The following is a 9,751-nucleotide window of genomic DNA, read 5'->3' on the forward strand; positions in this document are numbered from 1 at the left end:
TCCAACTGCTTGCACTCAAATGAGATTTCTGACAAATTATTCAATTCTAGAACGTTACTGATGTATTGGACTAGGCGTGGTCAGGGTTAGAGCATGAAAGAGGAGGCTAGAGGATGCGTTATGCAGAAGAAAATAGAAAAGAACTTCATACAGGGTATTCAGAGCTTGTTAGACTGTAGACATAGTGGTCGGAGACTGAGAAGACCGCCTGCCTCCTTTCTCAGGAGTCTCCTCAGGCACAGTACTAACACAGCGCTGCTGTCCGGTGGCCGCGGCGTCCGCCTCGAAGACCGAGTCCCCGCCCTCTCAATCTGTCAGCGCTGCAGTGCAGCTGGCACCAGGGCCCCAGCTCCAGTCCAGATCCTCAAGGCAGCAGGTTCTCGGGACGACCGCTTTGAAGCCGGCCGCCAGCGGCGCCCGCGGATACCCTGCGCAACTCGGCCAGGGACGATAGCAGAGGAGCACTCTGGGTCCTTCCCTCCCGCTCGTTTTCTCCCGAACTCGCAGTCCTTGTGGGAAGAGGGAGGTGTGCTTCCTGGGCCTCGCTGAGGCCATGTTTGCCCCCGCCGCAAATTTATGGTTCCACGGAGGTTCGGCTGGAACGGCGTGTGGTGCTCTCGGAAGGACCGGAGCACTATCGCAACGTTGTCGTTCAGCAAAAAAGCGGGAAAAGCGGCATCCTTCTCTCTAAATGGCTACCGTATGTAGTTTTTACAGAGACCGGCACAAGAAGTGTAGTAGTAAGAGAATTGATAAGGGAAAAGCACAACAGAGTCCATATTTCGCGAGCGTACCACAAGCAGCAAGAAGCAAGGCTGTGCACGTCGATGACAGCTCCGCACAGCAAGGTGTTGAGTTCTCCGCTCATGCCCTAAAGGGACTATGAAACAAATTAATTGAGATTATGTAAAGATAAGCAGTCTATCACTCGTCACTCCAGCGCAAGAATTTTTGAGCTAGCATCAATTACAACGAAGTTATAGGCGATTAAAAATCACCCTCCTCATCTCTCCCCTCAACTCGTACGCGCGGGGCACCAAGAAAAAAATAAAGAAAACAGCTCCGGGACTGGGCTCCGCCCATGAAAACGTCATTCGCTGACGTTCGGTTTACAACTTCCGGTTGTCGCACTCCCGAGGAGCAGCGTGCGTCGGCAGCGTCTCTCCGGTCTCGGCGCTTTCTTGGATTGCGGCGCGCGTCGGGTTTCTTTGCTAGTTGGCAGAATGGACCCGGACCTGTTCCCGGCTCACACAATGTTTTATTTTTTTGTGCGCTGGTTCGGCCGTCACACCGATGCTGCGAAGTCTTGGCGTGAAACACCGTGCATATACTGAGCCTAGCTGTCGAATGATGTTGGACACCCGGCTGCGGGATCGCAAAATCGCGCTCCCGACTTAGAACACATAGAACATACGGTATTACGGTCGTAAAAAGGACGGGAGAGTGAAAGAAGGTCGGGACCGAGTCTGCATGTCGAAGCAGCAGCCGAATGTGAACCGCAGCAGTACGTAGCCGTCAGGCCAAGGCCCTCCGCGACAGCTAACGCTTCGAATTCGTTCTGTGCCCTAAGTAAATGCGGCACCTTTTTTTAAGTTCTCGTAGATAAAATTGCCTTCCATCGCAGATCATATCGTGTAAACGTTCATACCGATCGCTGTAAGCTGGAAACTCACCTTCCCGGCGGGAAGAAACAGTGTCGGCAGCGACTTCGGTCGAAGCTTCAGGTGCTTGACATTCATGCCTGACTGTCGAACGAGCGCTGGGTTATAGTAGTAAGCGTCAGGTGCGAAGTGTCGACCGCAAACGCGGAGTCTTCGGCGGGCGTGCGACGCTGGCAGTCCGATGCGCTCCATCCAGGCTGCTCGCTCACGCACGTCTCTAGGAATAACATGCCTTACTTCAACACCTCGCCAGTTATTGGGTTTGCAGCCGACGACACAGCAAGGCGCATTCATCTTGGGCGGTCGAAAAAGGCACTGCGAGTGGCTCCCGAACTCGCGACAGAAAGAGGCGGCAGAGGTAAATTAAAACCATATGCGCGAAGGCAATGCCCTCGCTCGCGCTTGCCCGAGGTGGTCGCGCGGCAGCTCGAGCAGACGATTTTCACCGCTACCGGAAGTGTGCCCGTGACGTCGAAGCTGCCGCGGCTCTAGCGAATGACAGCGTGTGGTGGCCTGCCGACGTCATGGGACTAGTGACGTCTGTTTTTCCGATTTTGGTTTCAGAATTGCCCCCTACGAAGACACCAAGCGGCCCGCGAATTTTAAAAAACACGATTTTTAAAAATTCATAATAAATTGCCGGCTCAGTTCAGAAGACTCATACTTGGTGTCAATGCTTCTGAGCATCACTTCTAACATTTACAAGCGGCTTTTAATTCTTTTCATGGTCCCTTTAAGCGCAGCGAAAGTGACGAGTGTGCGGCCGTTTTTCTGCTTTATTTATTTTGTTGGCGTTGCCATATCTTTGTAACGAGCCACGCTGAAGGAAAGAAGAGGGATGGAGTAGTAGTTGACTGGGAAGGAATTTGGCGGGAAGACTAAGGAATGTGTAAGTCAAGAGAAGTTGGTGTTTCTTTTACTTTGTTCACTAAAAAGTATTTTAAAACTAATTACATTACTTTTCGGAAGCAAATGTAATGCAGTGCCATTCCTTTTTGCTACCAGTAACTGATAATGTAATTTAATTGCATCCGCGCAATTTTTTAGAAAAGGAATGAGAAATTTAATTTAATTCCTCGTCGAAAGTTATTTTGCCATGTATGAACCAGATCACAAACGCCGGAAGAGAGAGGTCACAAACGGTCCCGCATGTGTACCAGCGTTACTTCTAACGCCCAGTCTGCAACTCCGGAAATTTGTTTGAGGGAAGCATACCTGGGCGTCAAGGTCATCAGCAAAAATAGGGTTCCTTTACAAGCATTGAAGCTGATGCACTCAACATAAACGTTTGCACACAAAAATCAAATTCTTGACTCGGTTCGACTGCTCTAAACATAAAGTAAGAAAAGCCGCGAAACATATTAGCCCACTTCGGGACTAAGACATACTTTACTTTGATGATGTAACGAATAGCGACAATATTCGTCTGCTTCGAAGAGCCATGCACAGTTATGAGAAAAGCGGCCGCCTTTTTCTTTTTGCATCGCCACCATGCAATGCTTTAATAGGAGGGCCGTGAAAATTACGAGATTTGTTCGCGCTTACTATCCCAATAAACACAGTGACGTTAATTTCTTTCTTGTTATGGAGTTTCAGTGTCCAAGTGACTTTTTATTTCACTTATCCATAGCCTAATGAACGCATTTTCCAGAACGTTACTGACGTATAAAGTCATTCCCGTTCTGCAGGAGAATGTCACGCGCCAATAAAAGTCACGAATCACCTGAAAATATTGTTCGTGTGATCCGGGCATGCTTACGCTGACAACGTTGGTCGTAAACGCAGGCTGCATGAAGCGTTTGAGTTATCCACACGAACTAGTTGTCCGTATTTGAATTGCGGCAATCGCTCAAGTGTATTCTGAAGCAAGGCATGCTGCTGGGCGAGTTGATTGGCTACAATTACGCTGAGAAAAGCAGCGTTGTGAGACGACGGACCAGAACAAGAAGTAGACACAACAGCGCTGAAACAGCCGCTTCTTACCCTCGTTCGTTGCTTTTCTCAGTGTTCGTGTTCTGAAGCCGCGGACGGCAGCAACACAGGACATGTATCGTTATTTACGCAGGTAGCACATTTGCAAAACAAGATTATCATCTGAGTAAGCCTGAAAAAGGGCAGGACGGACGTGCTTCACTTGTTCCTAGTTGGAGTCCCAGCCTATTAGCACAAGCCCGTTCTTCATGTAGCATCTCGGCTCGTTGGTCTAGGGGTATGATTCTCGCTTCGGGTGCGAGAGGTCCCGGGTTCAAATCCCGGACGAGCCCGTCTGTTTTTTAACTTTTTCACTTTTTATACCCGTGCCACACGCCTTTGAGACATGGCAGCAAATGCTTGAGGCCTTAAGTTTGTTAATGTGATTGACTGTTTTTGGAGATTGTGCTACACATCCCCCTCTATCCTAATTATACGAAAGTCATGACGATGATGACGCCTGCAAGGCAGTCAAAAGTGTAGCCTGAATACAAACAGTTCTAATGATCACAATACCTCGGCAAGGTCTTTCTAACGTAATATAAAAATATTTTTTTAGAAAACGCTGCGCTGTTCTTGGTCGAAAAAGCAGCTAGAAACGCGCGTGTACAAGCCGTGAGTATGTGTCAGAAGTGCGGGTAAAAATGGCAACCTTCGCATCAGAAATGCTGTAGAGACATTTATTTATTTGTTTGTTTATTTCTTTATTTGTTTGTTTGTTTCTTCCTTTGCTTGTTTGTTTGTTTGTTTGTTTGTTTGTTTGTTTGTTTAACAAATACTGCAGGCCCTAAGCGGGCCCTAGCAGGAGGGGCGAAAACAATACAGCATTGTGAATATGAATTAACCATTTGCCATTGGATATCAAGTTGTTACTAAGAAAGTTTCATGCTTTTCTGGGTGAGAATGGTAACAAGAGTACGCATTGCACGTGCGCGTGTGGCACCTCTCGAATGCCGTTAAAACTTCACGCATCCAGCACTTAATGGCATTAAATTTGTCTGTGTGGCGCGGCTATTACAGGCTTGAAGACGGGGGTTCCAAAAGGTGATTTGAGCGTTTTTGATTACTTGTCGTTTATAGACTTCCGCCCTGCGACACACACGACGCGTGGATGTTAGAGTGCGAGAAGCTGCGGTGTTTTGGACCCGACCGTAAACCTGTTTTCCTGGTGTATCCACGTGTCACGGCGAAGTACGGAACGGAAACTGTCTCTTAGTCGCCACATGGGACAATCAGTTGATGACCATTTATGGTGTCCGCGTTGTCAGTGATGCAGGGTGTGTGTAGACGTGTCTCCTACACGGCATCGTAACTTATCCTTCAAAATTTCCTCGAGGTACTGAGCTCTGTCCAGCTCCAATCATTGGTACATTTATTATTAATGAGCTCCACAATCAATGTTAATGTTTCTAGAAATGGTGAGCTTGGCTCTTACAAATTAAGAGGCGTTAAGACGGTTGCGATGAAGTGCAGAAAGCTGGCAGGCTTCACTTCGGAAAGGATGTTGCCGACATTGAGTGTTTACACAAGCTCTTGCTTTGTGCGTTGCACGCCAAATATGCTAAGTGCAATGCCGAACCACGACCTCATTACGAAGTTCAGTCCGTGTACTATGAGCGGCCATTATGAATTTGCACTCAACGACCTTTTCAAGGGCTAACTTCTCCTGACACAGGTAGGTCATTTCTATGAAACAACAACAAAAAAACGCAATAGGTATTCTCGTAGGGCCTTCCCTGCGTGGTTTAGAGGCTGGTTCAACCGGAAATATCTTCGCCCTTTGGCGCAAATATATTTGCTCCAGAGACCCGCCTGAAATTTCTATGATGTCGTGATGCCGGGGACCAGCGGAAGCTGACGCCTCGCTGCCCAGGAAGTCTTCGTCCTTCGACACTTTTCCTGGCTACGTTCCTTTTTCTTGGAGTGCAATGCCGAGTCTGTTTTTATTTGTGGATATGACCGTAGGAGGCGCGGCTGACGTCTCCTCCTGCAATGCACTGTCACCTGTCACCGCTCTAACTTCCTCCACGATAGCCTCGTCCTTGGCCGTAGCTCAGTCGAGATGTCAAAGCTCACTGAGACGGCTGCACTTGGGTGAATGCTAATGATTAATTACTTCCTTACTACCAATCTATTCCACCTCGAAGGATTCCCAAAAACATTGGACTAACTGGCGTGCCTGCGAACACAGATGATTATTCATTTATTTATTTTATTTTTTATTTATAAATACTGCGGTATTGAACAAAAGACCATCGCACAGGTGGGTACATAATTTGTGTAACACCAAAGGACAAAAAAAATAAAATACAGCAGACAAGGCGTCACCAGCAGCGAAATTACTACATCACACTGTGCTGTATCGCTTCACAACATCAGAATACATATACTGCAGTCATAGAGCCAAGCATATAACATATATAATCATTATAATCATTGTATATAACATATATAATGATCTTCGTGCCCATAGCGGTGACAGGCGTCACATCGTGGAGCCTGGCATTCACAGCGAATGTGCACCATACTGCGGCCGCGTTGAGAGAACGGGGCTCTGCACGGCGCAACCACCAGAACCAGCTCGGCGGCAACCCTGACTTGGTGAGGCAGGTCTTCTATCTTCACGCCAGCCGTAATTTTCAATGAAACCAAGCACGTCGTCGACCCGTTGTTAATTGGCAACTCCTTAGACGTGCCGCCGTTCTGTCATGACTGCTTACGTTGCAGTACGGAGCGAAGGCAACCCTCACGTCTTCGTCAGGTACGCTCTGTAACAGACAGTGTAGTTACATGCAAACGCCCTGGTTGGCAGGGTCGATGACATGACAGCAGCGGCTCTTGGCATTCACTTTACTGGCAGATGCAGTTTTCATAACGACTTCTTCAAATGCGAACGTAACGACGCACACATAAGGCTCATTCGATGCGCCCCCAAGTCGATGACCACGGGGAATAGCATCAGCCGAGCCAGCGCATTCCTGAAATGTTGGTCCCGATAAACACATGCTCTCTAGGAAGGGCAGGCAGAATAACCTTGTATTCTTCGTCTGATGTAAAAGACCTCTTTCCAAAAGAGCCGCTCCAGCAGGGCCTGTCATCCCAAATCAGTACGCCGTGGCGGCCGGAAGTCGCATCCCAAACCAAAGAGTCCAGGGTGACAGATTGCATTGACCATTTCGAGTCATGGGATGCATTTGATGGGTAAAAAAGAAGACGGGCTTGTCAGGATTTGAGCCCCGGACCTCTGCCACCCTAATCGAGTATCATACCCCTAGACTAATGAGCAGAGGGTGAAAGATTGCGTTTGCCATTTCGAGTCATGGGATTCATTTGGTGGTTAAAAAAAAAAGTCGGGCCCGTTCGGAAGGACCTCTCGCAACTTAAGCGAGAATCATACCCCTTGTGAACTTTTTTTATTGCCTGAAAATACACACACAGAGCAGAAAGCATGGCACAAGCACAATGACCAAAATGTAAAATTAAGTTTCCAGTAAATGCTTCAGCCTCTCTTCACTGAAGTCGTGGGATTAAAAGTCGCTCATATGTGTCAGCTCTTGAATAGCCACTACTTATTCAGTATTTAATTTTAGAGCCTATGTACGAAGGGGTACCCAAAAGAAACCGGAATAATTTTTTGAATCGGCAAAGCTTCTGCGGTACCGCGTTTTGCCGCTAGGAGCGCATAGAACGAACATTTCAGAGTCAGTAAGCCGAGTGCCGTCGCTGAAGGAGGTCAGACTAGTTTAGGCAGAGTTTTAGAGTGACGACTGTTTTGTGTGAGCGTCGTTTTTGCAATGGCTGATGTTCGTGAACAGCGTGCGCCGGTGAAATTGTGATTTTTTCTCGGAAAAAGTGGAACGGAAACTCTTGAAATATTCAGAAAGACGTTCAAGGACGATGCTATGGGGACAGCTTAAGTGTTCCTGAATTAAGTCCTGAACAAAGCAACAGTCATGCCAATGGAAAACTTCAAATTCACCTCGCCTCAAGAAAGCTCGTCAGGTGAAACGAAACCTCGAAACAATGCTGATTTGTTTTTTCGACGTGAGAGGAGTCGTCCATTCAGAATTTATTCCGCAGGGTCAGACAGTTAACCAGGCTTTCTGCTTGGATGTTTTGAAAAGATTGGGCAACAGTGTTCGGTGGAAGCGGCCTGATTTGTGGCAGACGGGTGACTGGTTTTTCCACCATGGCAATGCCCCTACTCACAAAGCCCTGTCTCTACGACAAATTCGGACCAAAAATGGCATGACCTCTGTTCCTCAACCCTCATACTCACCCGACCTTGCCACGTGCTACTTTCTTTGTTTCGTAGAATGAAAAGACAGGTGAATGGACAGCGTTTCGCTGATGTTGCTGAGGTGAAGAAAAAAACGACGGAGGGACTGTCAAGCATCACAAAAGATGAATTTAAACAATGTTTTGAAAAATGGAATGAAAGATTCGACAAACGTATTATTGTAAGTGGAGAGTACTTTGAAGGATATTAAAGGTCTGTGCTTAAAATGTGAACAAATAAGTTCAAACAAAAATAAGTCCGGTTTCTTTTGGGTACCCCCTCGTAGATAAGCCTCTTGCTCATCTACATATGATCTGAATACTCTCACGAAAGAGTCGTCGTGATGAACATTCATTGACATCGACACCAGCGTGCTCTACAGTTATTCTGCTTCTCCATGTACAGGGTCGTCCACTCTTAGTTAGAATGCGCTAGCGCATGGCCGCACTCTTCAGAGGGCCACCGTGTGCGACACAGTGGCTCATCGCAGCAAAGTGGAGCAGGAGAAGGTGTACCTGGACGTGGTGCTTTGCGTCATCCGCCGCTTCGCTTCGATGCGCAGCCGTTTCGGACGCAGTGACCCTCCAAAGAGCACGGCCATGCGCTAGCGTATTCTAACTATGAGTGGACGACCCTACAGTGCATGCAGGGCAAGAAGCATTATAAGGTCGAATGGGGTTTCATCATTGGTCTCTGCAGAGAGAAAGCGGATGCCATGTGAATTCAGGAGCACATCGTTTTGAAGCGTCCGCTGAATAGCATCCCACAAAATGTATAGCATTCCAGCACTACAGAAACACATGTTCAGCTGTTTCATCTTTTCTGCGTAATATGTAGTGCGTGACCCAAGCTACAAAAAGACCTTTCTGATCCAGCCATTTCTTCATCCCAAATCATCTAGTGTGCAGCTCAAAAAGAACGTTTTAACCCCTGCCGTAACCATCATCCTCTTCACTCGCTTAAATACCTTTCTGCCTGGTATGGACGAGTACACAGATCTGTACAACGGTTCTGGAAGCCCCACCTCGCAAAATATATACACAATTTTTTTCCGGTTACCATTCGGCAAGTACTTCCTAGACCGACAAGTCGAGGACGACGAATTGTGTTGGTCATTTAGCGTCATGGAATGCCAAAAATAAAGTGGTCGATTTGTGCAGTTAGGCCGAATGAGAATTATGTGCGCTAGCAGTTCGCTTTTCCCTTCGGTTCCGGTGTTTAGATCTAGTAATCACGGATGGCAGTTGTTCGGGTAGGGTAATGCGTTGATGCCCATATATGCGGAATTGGTCATTCTCAGCATTCGTAGATCCCTGGGAGTCATCCTGCCACTCCTGGTGCAGTGGTGCAGCGGTCAGGCGATGCGCCACTGCCCTGCGATGGCAGGTGCTGGCATCGGTGGGACTTGAATTGCTGGGTTGGGTTGCGACCCATGTAGCTCTTCGCGAGCAGCCTGTCACGATTAATTGAGCTGCCGCCTGACACGGTGGGCAAGCAGCTCACCTGCCCGCCGTGTGGTGGGCAACCTGCCAAGGTATACATATAAGGTGTCTGAGCTACTAATAGCCAAGCTTTTAAAAAAGACGAAGTAGCCAAACCCAATGAAACCACCTGAGAGTCATTCAGAGTAGCCTGGCCTAGTCTGCAGTACTTTTTTCGTTCTTAAAAGTTAAATAATTAGTTAAAGCTAATTATCTAACTTTTTAATCATTGACTTGACGAACAAATCACCGATAGAAAAGTGTTAGATCCTTTTGAAAAATAATGGATGAAACGTTTGCACCAAGGTGCCGTTTACGTAGTTTTGTTTTTTTTTACCACCCTTAAACCACATCTCGCA

The 9,751-nt window shown here is 47.4% G+C and overlaps 1 non-coding gene across 1 annotated transcript; it reads left to right on the forward strand.

Moving 5' to 3' along the window:
- The first annotated feature begins 3,853 nt into the window (after nucleotides 1-3,853).
- TRNAP-CGG (transfer RNA proline (anticodon CGG)) lies at nucleotides 3,854-3,925 on the forward strand. The gene has a single exon. It is a non-coding gene; the product is annotated as a tRNA-Pro (tRNA).
- The last annotated feature ends 5,826 nt before the right edge of the window (nucleotides 3,926-9,751 follow it).

This window comes from Amblyomma mixtum, chromosome 8, assembly GCF_055824585.1.
Source record: "Amblyomma mixtum isolate Tamu chromosome 8, ASM5582458v1, whole genome shotgun sequence".
Taxonomy (NCBI): domain Eukaryota; kingdom Metazoa; phylum Arthropoda; class Arachnida; order Ixodida; family Ixodidae; genus Amblyomma; species Amblyomma mixtum.